Genomic DNA, 17,667 nt, shown 5'->3' with positions numbered 1-17,667 from the left:
GGAAAAAATTTACGGGGGGTCAAAGGTCAAAAAAATGGGTTTTTCACGATTTTAAGCAAAACGGTAAGTCTTATCAAAAAATTTTCAATGCAAGAATTGTAGACCAGATTATTATATATAAAAAGTGTCATGACACTTTTTTTCCTAAGACCCACCGTTTCTTAGGTATAACGATTCAAAAAGTTGAAGTTGAGTTGTAATCGTCCTAATCAGGCCTATTCTGAAAAAAAAACTCCTAACTGAAAAGTTCCTGAAATTTCATTATTTTTTTAGCTTGAATTTCGTTCTTCAATGGTTAAGAATATGGGGAAAGCAAAAAAAAAAAATTTTAAACACCTGTGGTATAAAATAAATCTATGGAAACCTAAGTGGCCAACTTTCTATAAAATATTCTGGTCTAAGGGGAATATTTTTAAGAAAGTTGGCCACTTAGGTTTCCATAGATTTATTTTATACCACAGGTGTTTAAAATTTTTCATAAAATACTTTTTTTACATTTTGCATCAAAAAACAGATTTCAAAATTTTTTTTACGAAAATGTGCAATAGCTTTGCAGTTTTTAAAGCGTTTATGTACTCATACAATTATTGTAGAAAATTATAAAAAAAAGAAATAAATAAAATTCATTCATTCGTGGTTGTAGTGAACGAAAACATAAGATGATAAAATTTAAAATACACTGAACGAAAAAAAGCCAATATTTTATGAACTGGTTGCGATAGAAAATTTTTCTATCTGTTTTTAGAACAGTCATAAGTCTAGCTATCAGCCAATTTAGGGTTGTCCATTCTCTATTGCACACCCTGTATATATTCAGACATATTCTAAACAAAAATTCCTAAGGAAATGGTTTCGGGAGAAGGGCCCCCATTTTGAAAAATGGCAAAAATTTCCATTTTTTTTTTGCTTTCCCCATATTCTTAACCATTGAAGAACGAAATTCAAGCTAAAAAAATAATGAAATTTCAGGAACTTTTCAGTTAGGAGTTTTTTTTTTCAGAATAGGCCTGATTAGGACGATTACAACTCAACTTCAACTTTTTGAATCGTTATACCTAAGAAACGGTGGGTCTTAGGAAAAAAAGTGTCATGACACTTTTTATATATAATAATCTGGTCTACAATTCTTGCATTGAAAATTTTTTGATAAGACTTACCGTTTTGCTTAAAATCGTGAAAAACCCATTTTTTTGACCTTTGACCCCCCGTAAATTTTTTTCCACACCTCGGATCGATGAGGACTTTTTAGATTTAATTTATGATGGTGTTTCCAACAATCCTACCAATTTTCAGCTTGCTGGGAATTAATGTAACCTGACCCCCTTATTTTAGTCTAATTTGACCGGACTATTCCTTGTTTATTTATTTGACACAGGATAAGTTAAAAATCAAACAAAAACCCCACCTAGTAAAAAGAATTCTAATATACCTATATATTTGCCAAATGGGCAGGTCTTTTGTGTCATATTTATGTACCTAGCCAACTATCAGAATTTTATGTTTTTTTTTTGGTTCGTTAGAAGATTGTCACCCCAATTGCTATTGTCAACTATAGTTGATGTTTATTAAAATTTAATAATTGATTTATCATCAATTAATACCTGACAATTGCAGTAAGGATGACAGGTAGATACCTATAGAAAAAAAAAATAAAAAAAGGAAGTAACACACCCACCTTTTTCGATGGAGGTCAGAGGCCAACTAAAAAATAAAACAAATTTAAGCAACAAAATGTTCCATATAAAGTGTTCTTTTTTGGTGGGAGGTGGAAGTGGGAGCAACACAATCACAGCATGAACCTATCTGTTGGACTAGTCGACTACTTCACCCTCTCCACCTTGTGTTATACTTTACATAACACTACAACCGTATTTTAATGACACATTTTTTTCGACTAGTTGGTGTGGAGGTGGGGAGTGTGTGTGAGAAAGATGTCATCTATCGTTGGCTTAGGTTTGTCCTAATCTAACAACAGAAACAGAGTTATATAATGGAAATAAAAATGCGCTTTTTATTTTACTTATTTAGGTGGGAAAATAAGAATGCATTTTTTTTTCATTTAAGATGCAACTGTATTACACTATTATTGTTATGAAAGAGATAACCTAACAAATTTTTGACAAATTTAAGTGTGAGTGAGGTCACGTCAGCTGAATTAAAGTGTTCATTGTTGTCTTTGCCGGTAAGTTAGGCAATTTGTGTGAACCCGCCTAATATGGATGATTTTTGAAATTTGAATTTGTCATACACTCCCAATGTCAAAGAAAAAAGTAAGGTAACAGGGTTCGGAGAGCAAAAGAATTAAATTTGCAGCAAATTTAAGATTCAAACGAAAATTTTTTTTATTTTTTGGATCATAATATAATATGTGTTCACGAACAAATTCAATTTTTTAAAGAACAATTAAATTAAATTTGTTCGTAAAATCGTAATCGGTAAAATAAAGAAAAAAAATATACATAAGTTGTCTTTCATTTGTTTGTATTTTTTTATTAAAAATGTATTCAATTATTAGAAAAGTACCAAAGTTATGAGCGACATAGAAATGGGAGTCAAAGGTGTGCAAAATTGAAGTTATGAAAAACCGAAGTTTTTTGACTGCTCCTTCCTTCTCTTACATCCGCGATCCATTTTTTGTAGAGTTGGGGAAACATTGACCGGCCACCACCATTGTTCTTTCGCAATAGGTGTGCATTGAATTTGTATAATGTTATGTAGGTATCTGCTTTTATTTGTCAGTTATTGTCAAATTTTTTACATAATTTTGAATTTGTTAAACAAGGAAAGACTATGCAACGAGTTAAAAAAAATGGAGTTTCCCCTACCAAACAGAAACGATTGAAATAGAACATTTTCATCTTTAGTTTGTTTTTTTAAGTGGTTCCCTGACCTCCCCAAGTAGGTTGTGGCGTCACATTTTGTCACATATTATTCTATTCAATATTACAAACAAAACAGAAATGAAAAAAACAAACGTCAGCAAATTGTGCCCCATTCAATAAGCAAAAGAACTAAAACCAAGACAAAAATTTAAACATCAAAAACAATTTCAAGGACATACTCTCATTTAAGAGAAAAATTGGAATTCGAATTTTTGCGGCGAAAATTTACATTTACATGCAAAATAAAAAAAAATAATTTTTTAAAAATAATGGATTTAAACCAAAATATTTTTAAAATATTACACTTATTTTTCAAAAATTTAGAAATTAATTTTGATATGTGATTTGTATTTTTCTGGTTAAAATTCATTAAAAAAAATGATAAATCGGAAACCACAAATATTCGTCCATGATGGTTTCGAAGATGTATTTATGTATGTTTTGGTGAGGGAATCATCGTAGGGTATCAAGGGTATAAATACCTGGAAAGAACCAAAAATCTTTCTCTTTGGTGTTTTTCATTCAAGTATAAAAGTTAAATTATTGCGAGTGCGACAAAAATTAAAAATCTTAAGTTTTTTTTAACAAGTTTTTTTTTCAAGTTTTTTTAAGTAGAAGTTTTTTTTATTAAAATCTATAAAAAAATATAAAAACTAAATCATTTGTGTTTGTGACATAAAAGTAAAAAGGTGAGATTTTAATATTTATTAATTTGGCCTTTTCCCTTTAACTTACTTCTTCGTATTTCACCAGGTGTTCCACATAGTGAAAATTAAACAGAAAATTCGACAGAATAAACTTATATAAATTCATCAAATTCAATTTTGCATTTTATGTGCCCCAAGGTATTTTATTTTTATTAAATTCTCGCTCCTTATGTGCGCATATTTATGAAATACATATTTGTTTAAGGTGCTCCAAGGTGAAGAATCTCCAAAAAAGAATCGCCAAATCAAAAGGCAATTTAATTGATCATTTAAACAATCAGACTTTTTCAAGTCTCAACAAAAATCTATAAAAATCTATACCTATAGTAAGTGTATGTGAAGTTGCTTCTTTGGTCACGACGCCAACGACCCAGCGACACCACGATATCCATACGCTTAAAGGTCAAGCACACTTTAAAGCGCTACAAAAAAAAAAAAAATTGCTCGCAAAACACCAGACACAACGCCTCGCAAGATATCTTCATCTTGGCATCTTCATTTCATTCTTCATTTCATTTCATTTTTCATTCTTTTTTTTCAACGTCAAAAAGAAAAAAAAAATATATCAATTTTCACCTTAATCTACAAAAAAAAAAAAAAAGAAATCCATATATATCCATACCAACATCCAAAAACTTCACCAAAAGATCATCCATACAACTTAAAACATCACTCAAATTCCATACAAATCCACGCAACCAGAAACAACATACAAAATTCAGCAAAATCAAACGCCCTGCAAATTCACCTGCTGGATTTGATTCAACCCTTGCATGGTGTACATACATCAATCATCATTCACACAATACACACATACATCACCTATTCTCATACACGTCATCTATGCAAACTACCTACAAAAGCCAATCTATCTAATATCTTAAAAAAAAGCTAAGTACCAATTTCTTTCTTTCTTTAAAAAAAAAAAAAAAAGATTACAAAAAAAAGTTCAATTTTTTTTAAAATCATAAACAATTCGTTCAAATTAAGGTTTTTACATTTAGCATAGCAAAAACAACGAATACAAAAAGTACAACAACAACAAACATACTTTCCTGCGATGCTGTGCACAACATCAGGAGGAATGGACCAGCGAATTATATCAAACAAAGTTTAAAAATACACGTAATAACATACTATATTGAATTGTATTCGGTAAGTGATCTTTGCATTAATTACTTATTTCTTAATTGGAACGAAATATTTATTTATTGATTTTAAAGATTCAAATTAAATTCAAACATAAAAAGAAAATAATACATAAATATTACATTTACAAAACATAAAAAAGAATTAAAAGTGTAATTGAACAAAAAAAAAAAAGTGAAAGAAAGAAAAGGCTACATATATTATAAAGAAAAACGATAATAGAAAAAAAAAAACAAAACAACAAGAACAAGAATATAGTTAGTTCAATTGATGATCGACGATCGAGAAATTGATATTTTTATTTGGTTTTTTTTATTTGAGTTTTGATATCTATTTTGTTAAATACTTTTATTATTTATTTTTTTTTTAGTCTATTAAACCAACACATACATAATTTTGCGACGAATATTTTAAGGCTTTGAACCTAATTTTTTTTTTGATTATCGTTTTTGATTCATAATTCTATAGAATCTCAATTTAAGCAAAGGGTTCTAATAAAAGATAAAGAACATACATAAGAATATTATATTTACATTTTTTGGTGACATTATAAAATTTATATAAGATATATATTACTTTTTAATAAAATCATATTTTTATATTATTTTTAAAAGTGTAACAAAAATATTTATCTTTTTATTGATTTTGGGAAATTTTCAATGGGAATCAAATTTTCCTATTTCTACTTTTGGTCTTTTTCTTGGGATTTAAAATCAACCTGATGATTTTTTTTGTTTTCGAATTTTATTTTTGAACTTTCGTTTTAGAAACCATGGTTATGGTTTAAGGAATTAACTTTTAGGTGGATGTGGCTCGGCGATGACGAGGACGAAGCAATGAAAACATAATTATTTGTTTTTATTTGCGTTTGGGGTTGCCATGTAATTTTGAGGTCTTGGTAACCAGGTTGGTCGCATGGTCTTGCTTATAGAGTGAGATTGTGTGACAATAGGGTGGGATATCCTCTGAGGGCATTACATTTTTGAAACGGCATGAGAAACGTAACGGCCGTCCAAGTTTCCTAACCAAAAGAACCCCGACAAACCGACGAGCTATCCTTTGGCCATGCAAGCATGCCGCGCGTTAGTGAAACTGGACACCCATCCACTTTGCTTCCAGGACAGTTTTAGAGTCCCTGTAAGCTCTAAAACCTACTGTTAGCGAACGGAGTCGATTGTCCGCCCTTAATCGATATCATCTCGAGGTACACGTTACAGGTGGCGCCCAACGTGGGCCCGATTTTGTCTTGTTTTGAAAAACTTAAAAAATTTTGTATAATTTTTTTTTTTGATTTTAGAAAGGCATCGGTTCAGTGGAGGTTGTTTGTGCTATTATTTTACATTCAATTCTTATTTTTCTTTTCATTTTTTTTCTCAATCTTTGTAAATGACATCAGGAAAATAAATTCGAGAACTTGACCAGTACTTTTTTTGTTTTCTAAAAAAAAAAAAAATAAATAAATTGTAAATATAATTTTTTCCGTTATACAGTTTGAGTAAGGATAAGATGTCCAGTAGATGGGTGTGATCCTCGTCTAGTCTGTTGCTTCGGACCTTTTTTCTCTCTGTTCCTTAAATACTTATATTTTTTTTTAACTTTCAAATTAGATGCATTTTTGTTTTTTTCCCTTTTTTTTGTTTTATCTTTTGACCGATAGTGTGGCTGGGAGCCTACTAGTTCGTTGCAAAAGATTAACTCATTTATTTATTTTTTTTTCTTTAAAATTTCATTTTTTCCAATTTTAACTTAAAAGCACTACAATTTTCAAACTGTCCACGTCTTCTCAGATTTTGTCTTTTTGAAAAATAAAAGAAAAAAAGAAAAAAAAAAACATTTTTACTTTTGAGATGCATGTCTTTGCGATTAAAAATTTTGGTGCTTTATTTTATCTTTTTTTTCGAATTAATAATTTTCTTAATTTTTTTTCTTTATAATTGTTATATTGTACAACGAGATTTATGAGAACTGGACCAGTAATTGGGTGATATCCTCAATTAGTCTGCAGCTGGTATACATTAAATCCTTGTTAATTAAAAGAAAAATTTTTTTTCAGCAATATAACTTTTGTTTTTTTTTCTCTCTCAAATTGAGATTGGAAAAGATGTCCGGTAAATGGGTGACACATCCTCATTTAGTCCGCTGCTTCGGACCTTTCTCTTTTTGCAAGCTTAAAGCATTTTCATCTTTTTAATAGTTTCAGTTTAATTTCAAAAATTCTAAATTTTGGTTTGGAAAATTTTTGGTATCATCTTTTGATCTAGTTCGCTGCAGAAGTGGAACAAACTTTTTTCTAATTTTTTTTATTTCATTTTTTTCTACTTTTTTTCTTTTCAATACAACTACTAGTTTCAACAAAAATAATTTTTAATTTCAATACTACAACTTATAAGCACTAAAGATTTTTAATTCGTCCATGTATAGTCAATGAAGATACAGTATCTTTGTGTGCGTAAGTACATTATTCGTCTTCGTCGTTCAGTTTTGGGTGTATTTTAAGTGAAGAGTCACATCCACCTACATCATGAATATTGAGTACAAAATACATTATTTATTTGTTTTGTTTCAACTAAGATTTTTAGTTGAAAGTACCATTTTGAAAATATTTTTTTGCTTTTTTTGGTATTTAAAAATAATTTTTTTTTTTAATTATTTTGACATTTTTTTTTCTGCTTTGATTTATATTTTTTTTATAATTTTTCTATTGATTTCATTTTTGATTTTTGATTTAATTTTTTTTCGTTTCGGAAAAATCGTTTTCTTTTTTTTGATTGATTTTTTTTTATTTTTTAATCGTTTTGAAAATCGTAAAAAAAAGAACAATATTTAACAACAACAACAACTTTGATATTTTTTTAAAATTCTTCTTTATGATTTATTTTGTTTTCTGAATTTATTTTTTTTTTTTATTTTTGATTTCTTTGGTTTTCTTATTTTAATTTTTTTTATTTAATTTTTTTGTATCTATTATTAATATTCGATTTATTTTTTTTTAAATTTAATTATCTTTACTTAATTACAATTTTTTTTTAAATTGTTTAAAAAAATATTGTGCTTTTTCGGTTTATATTTTTTTTTTCCAATTAATTTTTTTTTCTCATTTTGTTATTATTTTGATTTTTATAATTACCTTTTTATTTTTTTTTTAATTTGACTAAAGTCTTGATTTATTTATTTTTTTTTGATTTGCATATTAAGTTTTAAATTTTCGAAAAATTAATTTTCATATTTTTTTTTGCAAACCAACAAATTTTCATAGTTTACTTTTTTGAGCTTCGTTTTAATTTTAAGTTTTTGTAATTCGGTTACAAGCTTTCAAAATTTGGGATCTTCTTTTTTGGATTTTTTACTTTGAGCTGTTGATCTTTTTTTTTTTTTAACAATGTCGAGGCGTGGGCTTCCGCATAGGAAAGGCTCTTTTTATGGCCGAATATGGAAATTGGTCCAATAATTTTGGAAACAATACGGGGATAGGTTCAGATGTTTCAAATGCATCTGACGCAACGGGAGCATCCAATACTGGTGCTGCTGTAGGAACTGGAGCTATTCCAAAAGTTTCTCTAAACTCGCGAAATGAAAAAAGATCTGATCAAAATGAAAAACAAGCTGTACAGAGTGGGCGTAATGAAACTGGAGGCTTAGAAGTTGATGAGGTAGAGTTCTCGGAATATATCCAAAGAATTGTTTCTGCGACGGTTGGGTTAAGTAGAGCTGAAGATATGAAGCGTATCCAACTCGAAATGGAGAGAAATACTGCTGCAATGAGGCAGGATTTGACAACCATCATTCGTCAAGAACTTGCAGCAGCAAGATCTCCTGCAGTTACAGAATCTCCAAATGAATTTGAATTGCGTAAGCGTAGTGAAGCTCCACCTAAACCAGCCTCTGTTAACCCTCCCATTCTGCAGGAACAACAGCAACAAAGACAGACTTCTTCCGCTTCAGTTAGTGCACAACCAACACCAGTTTACAGTTCAGCAAATGAATTTTTAGCACAACTGCAAAATCTAAGACTGAGTGACCATCTTAGCTTCTGGGGCAATTCCACCACCCGCCCAAGCCAATGCTCCATCTTTTGATAGGTCCTATAGTATAGGTCCCAAATTCTTTAGCGGTCATAAATGGCGTGTGAATTTTGATGGTACTAATATGACCGTTGATGACTTCCTGTTCAGATTAGAAATAGCTAAGGATGGGTACAATGTAACTTGGCAGGATATTTATAAACATTTTAACCAATTCGTTTCTGGCTTTGCAGAAACTTGGTATTGGCTTTATAGGAAAAGTCATAGGTCTGGTGATTGGGCTTCGTTGCGAGTAGCCCTTATTGATCAGTTCAGATCTTTGGAGACTGATGCCGAACTATCGAAGAAACTTTATGACAGGCGTCAAGGACCAAACGAGAAATTCGATGACTTTTATGTAGACCTGCAAAAGTTAAATACTAGGCTTGCTGTTCCCAAACCTGATTTTGAGCTCATTAGCCTTATAAAGCAAAATGTGCGTAGAAGAATGGGTGAACTACTTGTGACATACCAAACTCACAACTTACAGGAATTGGTCTACGTGTGTAGAAAAATGGAAAAATTTATCAACGACCAAGAGATTCCTAAGAGTAAGGTTCAAACAAGTGTAGTTCCCCAGTTTCGCAAATACGTCCACGAAGTTGACATAGATAAAAATAATCCGTCAATAGAATCTGAAGACCAAATTGAAGCTCTTCAAAAAGAAACGAGTTCTTTCACATGTTGGAACTGTAAAAACGTTGGTTACGGTAGCCTTGAATGTCCAGTGGCTCAGACATCACTTTTTTGCTTTAATTGTGGAAAAGAGGATACAACATCTCCTCGATGTCCTAATCCGAAATGTCCGGGAAACACGCGGAAGAGCAATTCGAATCCCGAAACTTATTGCTCTCCCAACAAAAATCGGGATCCAAAACTAAATTAAACGAAAACGAACAAAATGTACAACATTCTTTTAAAACTGAAAAAAATTTACAACCAAATAAAGATCAGGCTTTTCAAATTTTAAAACGAACAAATAGCGCTACAAATATAGATTTACCTGAACAAAAATTAGAAAAATTAGAAAACAAACCTAGAAAAACTCTTCACGAACGTCTTCTAGAATATGAAGCAGCAAGAGAAAGAATCTTTGGACCTAAGTCCACACCAGTTTCCAAAAATATCTTAAAAATACGGGAAAAAGTAAAAACAAAAAAGTTAGCTCATAAAGCTGTAGAAGCAACCACACTTTGCTCTAATGGAGACCCTAGGCCATATGCCGAGGTGACCATTTGCGGAGAAACCATGTTGGGGTTACTTGACAGTGGTGCCAGCATTAGCTGTTTGGGACAAGGTGGACTCGAGTTACTAAAGAAATGGGGCGTTTCATGTACAAATTTTGTATCCAATGTAAAAACTGCAGATGGAACAAATCAGCCCGTAAAAAGTAAATTTACTACCTCAGTTTCATACAATGGTCTAAGCAAAGACATAGAAATGTTTGTAGTTCCATCTTTAAAACAAACCTTATACTTGGGTATAAATTTTTGGATAGCATTCAATTTAGCACCTCAAATAATATCAGAAATAGTAGCAGAGAAAGATGAGAAACCCCCCTCACATAATTGTTTTGAACCACATGAGTTGACAGAAGAGCAGTCAAGAAAAATGAAAGCAGTCATTCAAATGTTTCCATCGTTTGCCATTCATGGGTTAGGAAGAACAACTTTAAAAGAACACGTCATCGATACAGGGGATGCCAAGCCCATAAAGCAAAGGCATTACCCTGTTTCACCCGCAATACAGGAAATGATGTACGAAGAACTCGATCGGATGATGAAGATGGGTATCATTCAACCGCGTAACAGTGCATGGAGCTCTCCTGTAGTCCTAGTGCGTAAACCCGGCAAAAATAGATTATGCCTGGACTACAGAAAAGTTAATGCTGTCTCTAAGAATGATGCCTATCCGCTTCATCCGATAGAGGGATTTTTGTCGCGGGTGGAGGATGCGGTTTTTATTTCGAGCATAGATCTCAAAGATGCTTTTCTACAAATCCCACTTGAAAAGTCATCAAGGGAAAAAACCGCATTCACAGTGCCTGGTAAACCCTTGCTAGAGTTTGTTGTTATGCCTCCTGGTCTTAGCGGGGGTGTCCAACGCATGTGTCGGCTTATGGACAAGGTAATGACTCCTGAACTTAAACAAAATGTGTTCCCTTATGTTGACGACCTTCTCGTTATTTCACGAACTTTTGATGAACACGTCAAAATCCTTATGGAGCTCGCTAGTAAGTTGAGTGTAGCTGGACTAACAATTAATGTTGAAAAGTCGAAGTTCTGCTACAAAGAGTTGAAATTTTTAGGATATGTTGTGAGTAATGGTTGTCTGAAAACAGACAGAGATAAGGTTGCTGCAGTAAGTGACTTTCCTGTTCCGACAACACAACGTCAGGCTCGCAGATTTTTGGGTATGTCAGGGTGGTACAGGAGGTTTATCCGCGATTATGCCACTCTTGCTACCCCAATAACAAACACGTTGAAAAAAGGGGTTAAGTTCGAATTCCGTGAGGAAGCGGTGAAAGCTTTTAATCTGATAAAAGAAAAGTTAACGACATCTCCTGTGTTAGTTTATCCGGATTTCAAAAAGCCGTTCATAATTCTCTGTGATGCTTCCGACTCGGGAATAGGATGTGTTCTATGTCAGCTGGACGAAGAAGGAGTAGAACGCCCAATTTATTATTACTCTCACAAGCTGAATGGTGCACAACGGAACTATAGCGTAACAGAACGAGAGTGTTTAGCAGCTGTGTTAGGGGTGGAAAAGTTCCGACAATATGTTGAAGGCTATAGGTTTAAAATCATAACTGATCATGCCAGTCTGAAGTGGCTGATGGGACAGAAGAATTTGAGTGGTAGGTTGGCCCGATGGAGCCTAAAACTCCAGGGATATGATATTGAAATCGAGCATCGAAAAGGCTCACTACATGTTGTGCCTGACGCTCTATCCAGGGTCCATGCAACAGATGCAGTGAGCCTAGAAGCCCTTTCAATTGATCCTTCCGATGTGCTGCACCTAGACCTTACAGATCCTGCTTTCAAATCGGACGAATATCTGAAGATCATTGACAGCATCGAAGAGCAAAAACATCAACTACCTGACCTTCTTGTTTCGGACGGTTTCGTTTACAAGAAGGTCAATCATAGTACAGGGAATTTACTTGAGGATGACCAAACATGGAAGTTATGGGTCCCATCGTCGCTGACCGAAATGCTCATTTCTCTGGCTCATCAACCAGCTAAAGCTGCGCATGGGGGTATAGCCAAAACTTTACACCGGTTTAAATATAGGTTCTTTTGGCCAAATATGGCATCTCAGGTCAAACTATTTATAAACAGTTGCGAAATATGCAAAACTTCAAAACCATCCAACCAAATTTTGAGGGAACAAATGGGGAAAGCTTTTAAGGTTGACTACCCTTTCCAACATCTGTATGTTGACTTTCTTGGTCCATATCCACGTTCCAAGAAAGGAAACATATTTATTATTATTGCTCTCGACCAATTGACGAAGTTTGTCATTATAAAAGCCTTGCGAACAGCGACATCAGAAGTTGCAATTCAATTTCTACATGAAAATCTGTTTTGTTTATTTGGAGTACCAGAGTCGTTAATGACTGACAACGGGAAACAATTTACTAGCTCGTCCTTTTCAAATTTTTTGTCATCATTAGGTATACAACCAGGGGCGTACACACCATTGGGGCAAGTGGGGCGGTGCCCCGGGGCCCCCAACACGCCAGGGCTCCGTAAGGAGACAATGCAGAGAAGCCAACTGGTCATAAAAGTATCGAAGCAAAAAGATAAGATATTTGACATGAATCACTTCGGACAGAAGAGAGACAAAAAAATTACATATTATCTTGGGGCCCCAAAAATTATTATTACTTGCATATTCTTAGCGACCGACAAATGATAGGTACATCAGGGGCTTTTTTTTTGTTCTTATTTTCTATATCAAAGGGGCCCCAAAATTTAGTCTTGTCCCGGGGCCCCCACAACTCAACGTACGTCCCTGTATACAACATATCAAAACCGCATCTTACGCACCGCAAGCTAATGCTAGCGAGAGGGTAAACAGGTCCATACTGACAGCTATAAGGTCATACCTAAAACAGGATCAGAGGGAGTGGGATAACCATTTACCTGCAATTGGATGTGCGTTGCGTACAGCTGTGCATTCGGCAATTGGAGTATGAAGCGTTGTTTGGTCAAAAAATGGTCGAACATGGGTCAGATTTCAAGCTTCTTAGGAAGCTAGGTAAGGTCAACAGTTCAGAGCTAAACATCATCCCAAAATCATCAAAAATCAACATCCAACATGCAAATATTAAAGAAGCACTTGAAAAGGCACATTTACAATATGAGAACAAATACAACACCAGAAGCAAGGTGACGAGTTTCAAGGTCGGTGATATAGTTTACAGGCGAAACTTTATATTAAGTGATGCGTTCAAAAAAAGAAACGCTAAATTGTGCCCGAAATTTTTAAAGGCTAAAATAAAAAAAATAGTTGGTAACCATTTATATGAGCTTGAAGATGACCAGGGAAAAATACTAGGTGTGTTTCACTCGAAGGGCCTTAAAAAGTAGAAAGTTGACTTAAGGCTACTCAGTCTGAACATGAGACACTTTTCTCGGGTGTGGGTTTTTTCTCGTCAGAAAAAAAAAAAAAAAAAAAACAAAAACAGGTTTCTTTTCATTTTCATTTGTAAGCTTTACAGCGTACAAAATGAAAAAGTTTTGTAGGAAACCTGTAGGCTTAATCATCAACTTTGACTTTGTTTCGTTTTATTGGGTAGATTTTAAAATTTTTGTGCTAAGGTTGGTTGTAGCTAAAACCTATTCTTTATAACATCACTGGATTATATTGGTTGGTTCTATTTAAAATTATGTTTATATAAAATTATGTATGTAGGTATGTTATACAGCGTTTTAAGGACTTTTCAAATTTTTTTTTTTTGAAAAAAAAACCTATCTATAAACAAAAAAAAACAGAAATAAAGTAAAATAAAAAAAAAGAAAAAAAGAATAAAGTTAAAAAAAAAAAAGAAATAATATCAAAAATAAAAAAAAATAATTATAAAAAATAAAAAAAAAAAAAAAACATCGGTGCTCGAACCGGGCTCGAATTAGGTACGTCGAGCGCACGAACGGTGTCTCTACCCATCGCACTACGAGAGGCTGGAAATTTTCGTTGCGAAATTACAGTGCATTGGTTTGCACAGTAGGCAAAAGAACTAAAGCCAAGACAAAAATTTAAACATCAAAAACAATTTCAAGGACATATGTACTCTCATTTAAGAGAAAAATTGGAATTCGAATTTTTGCGGCGAAAATTTACATTTACATGCAAAATAAAAAAAAAATAATTTTTTTAAAAATAATGGATTTAAACCAAAATATTTTTAAAATATTACACTTATTTTTCAAAAATTTAGAAATTAATTTTGATATGCGATTTGTATTTTTCTTGTTAAAATTCATTAAAAAAATGATAAATCGGAAACCACAAATATTCGTCCATGATGGTTTCGAAGATGTATTTATGTATGTTTTGGTGAGGGAATCATCGTAGGGTATCAAGGGTATAAATACCTGGAAAGAACCAAAAATCTTTCTCTTTGGTGTTTTCCATTCAAGTATAAAAGTTAAATTATTGCGAGTGCGACAAAAATTAAAAATCTTAAGTTTTTTTTAACAAGTTTTTTTTTTTAAGTTTTTTTAAGTAGAAGTTTTTTTTATTAAAATCTATAAGAAAAAAAAAATATAAAAACTAAATCATTTGTGTTTGTGACACAAAAGTAAAAGGGTGAGATTTTAATATTTATTAATTTGGCCTTTTCCCTTTAACTTACTTCGTCGTATTTCACCAGGTGTTCCACATAGTGAAAATTAAACAGAAAATTCGACAGAATAAACTTATATAAATTCATCAAATTCAATTTTGCATTTTATGTGCCCCAAGGTATTTTATTTTTATTAAATTCTCGCTCCTTACGTGCGCATATTTATGAAATACATATTTGTTTAAGGTGCTCCAAGGTGAAGAATCTCCAAAAAAGAATCGCCAAATCAAAAGGCAATTTAATTGATCATTTAAACAATCAGACTTTTTCAAGTCTCAACAAAAATCTATAAAAATCTATACCTATAGTAAGTGTATGTGAAGTTGCTTCTTTGATCACGACGCCAACGACCCAGCGACACCACGACATTCCATACGCTTAAAGGTCAAGCACACTTTAAAGCGCTACAAAGAAAAAAAATTGCTCGCAAAACACCAGACACAACGCCTCGCAAGATATCTTCATCTTGGCATCTTCATTTCATTCTTCATTTCATTTCATTTTTCATTCTTTTTTTTCAACGTCAAAAAGAAAAAAAAAAAATATCAATTTTCACCTTAATCTACAAAAAAAAAAAAAAAATCCATATATATCCATTCAAACATCCAAAAACTTCACCAAAAGATCATCCATACAACTTAAAACATCACTCAAATTCCATACAAATCCACGCAACCAGAAACAACATACAAAATTCAGCAAAATCAAACGCCCTGCAAATTCACCTGCTGGATTTGATTCAACCCTTGCATGGTGTACATACAGTGGCGGTCAAAAAAATAGCAGTGCATCGAAAAATATTTCAAATAAAGTATAAAACATAAAAAGAGTTTCGATGTTGGATTTATTTTTTAGTAAAACTATTTTAGATACATTCTAGATTAATTTTTAGTATGAATGAAATTTAATTTATTGCTAATAGCTAAGCAATAATCCAAAAACAAAATAAACCTAAAAATTAAGCGGTCAAAATAATAGCAGTGATTTTCTTTTTCTAGTAAATTTAAGTAAAGCAAAGGCACAAAAAGTTCAAATAAACGGTATTTTACTTGGCAAAAGCTAGCATTTGCTCCCTTGACCTTTATTTTTAATTAAAGCTTGGCAAAAACCTTTTATGGGGCCGACAAGACGCTGAGATCTGTGAGGTGTTTTAGCTCACCAAACCTGCTCAACAACGGTCCATAACTGCCGTTATGTTTGGGTTTTGCTTCATAATCTTCTTCTTTTATATCCTCGCAATGATTCTTGAAAAGATCGAGGTCCAAAGACTAAGCAGTCCACTCCATAAGCTAAATCTTAATGTTTTGAAACCATTGTTTGGCTGCTCTCCTGAAGTATTTTGGGTTATTATCTTGTTGGAAGACCCATTTAAGCGGTATTTTGAAGTCGACGTATAGCAGCATACTGTTTTACAAGATATCCAGGTACTACTGCTGGTTTATTTTAGTTTTAATCTAATATAATAGACCAAGTTCGTAGTAGGACAAGTTTCTCCAAATTCTTATACTGGACCCTGGAATATTCTCTGGACTGATGAGAGCAAATTGATTCCGCATGGTGGCAAAGGGTCTCGGTAGTACTACCAAACACGAAATATAACCCTAGGTATAGCAGAAAAACTATTAAACACGGAGGATCCAGTACAATGGTTTGGGGGAACTTGTCCTACTACGAACTTGGTCTATTATATTAGATTAAAACTAAAATAAACCAGCAGTAGTACCTGGATATCTTGTAAAACAGTATGCTGCTATACGTCGACTTCAAAATACCGCTTAAATGGGTCTTCCAACAAGATAATAACCCAAAATACTTCAGGAGAGCAGCCCAACAATGGTTTCAAAACATTAAGATTTAGCTTATGGAGTGGACTGCTTAGTCTTTGGACCTCGATCTTTTCAAGAATCATTGCGAGGATATAAAAGAAGAAGTTTATCAAGCAAAACCCAAACATAACGGCAGTTATGGACCGTTGTTGAGCAGGTTTGGTGAGCTAAAACACCTCACAGATCTCAGCGTCTTGTCGGCCCCATAAAAGGTTTTTGCCAAGCTTTAATTAAAAATAAAGGTCAAGGGAGCAAATGCTAGCTTTTGCCAAGTAAAATACCGTTTATTTGAACTTTTTGTGCCTTTGTTTTACTTAAATTTACTAGAAAAAGAAAATCACTGCTATTATTTTGACCGCTTAATTTTTAGGTTTATTTTGTTTTTGGATTATTGCTTAGCTATTAGCAATAAATTAAATTTCATTCATACTAAAAATTAATCTAGAATGTATCTAAAATAGTTTTACTAAAAAATAAATCCAAAATCGAAACTCTTTTTATGTTTTATATTTTATTTGAAATATTTTTCGATGCACTGCTATTTTTTTGACCGCAGCTGTACATCAATCATCATTCACACAATACATACATACATCACCTATTCTCATACACGTCATCTATGCAAACTACCTACAAAAGCCAATCTATCTAATATCTTAAAAAAAAGCTAAGTACCAATTTCTTTCTTTCTTTAAAAAAAAAAAAAGATTACAAAAAAAAGTTCATTTTTTTTTTTAATCATAAACAATTCGTTCAAATTAAGTTTTTTATATTTAGCATAGCAAAAACAACGAATACAAAAAGTACAACAACAACAAACATACTTTCCTGCGATGCTGTGCACAACATCAGGAGGAATGGACCAGCGAATTATATCAAACAAAGTTTTAAAATACACGTAATAACATACTATATTGAATTGTATTCGGTAAGTGATCTTTGCATTAATTACTTATTTCTTAATTGGAACGAAATATTTATTTATTGATTTTAAAGATTCAAATTAAATTCAAACATAAAAAGAAAATAATACATAAATATTACATTTACAAAACATAAAAAAGAATTAAAAGTGTAATTGAACAAAAAAAAAAAAAGTGAAAGAAAGAAAAGGCTACATATATTATAAAGAAAAACGATAATAGAAAAAAAAAAACAAAACAACAAGAACAAGAATATAGTTAGTTCAAT

At 32.2% G+C, this 17,667-nt stretch overlaps 1 protein-coding gene across 1 annotated transcript in view; it reads right to left on the bottom strand.

Annotated features, from left to right (window-relative positions):
* LOC129905228 (stomatin-like protein 2, mitochondrial) overlaps positions 1-17,667 on the bottom strand; it is a 146,687-nt gene that overhangs the window by 1,423 nt on the left and 127,597 nt on the right. The gene's annotated exons all lie outside the window — the stretch shown is intronic.

Source organism: Episyrphus balteatus, chromosome 1 (genome assembly GCF_945859705.1).
Source record: "Episyrphus balteatus chromosome 1, idEpiBalt1.1, whole genome shotgun sequence".
Classification (NCBI taxonomy): Eukaryota; Metazoa; Arthropoda; class Insecta; order Diptera; family Syrphidae; genus Episyrphus; species Episyrphus balteatus.
This window is presented reverse-complemented; position numbering and strand designations above follow the sequence as displayed.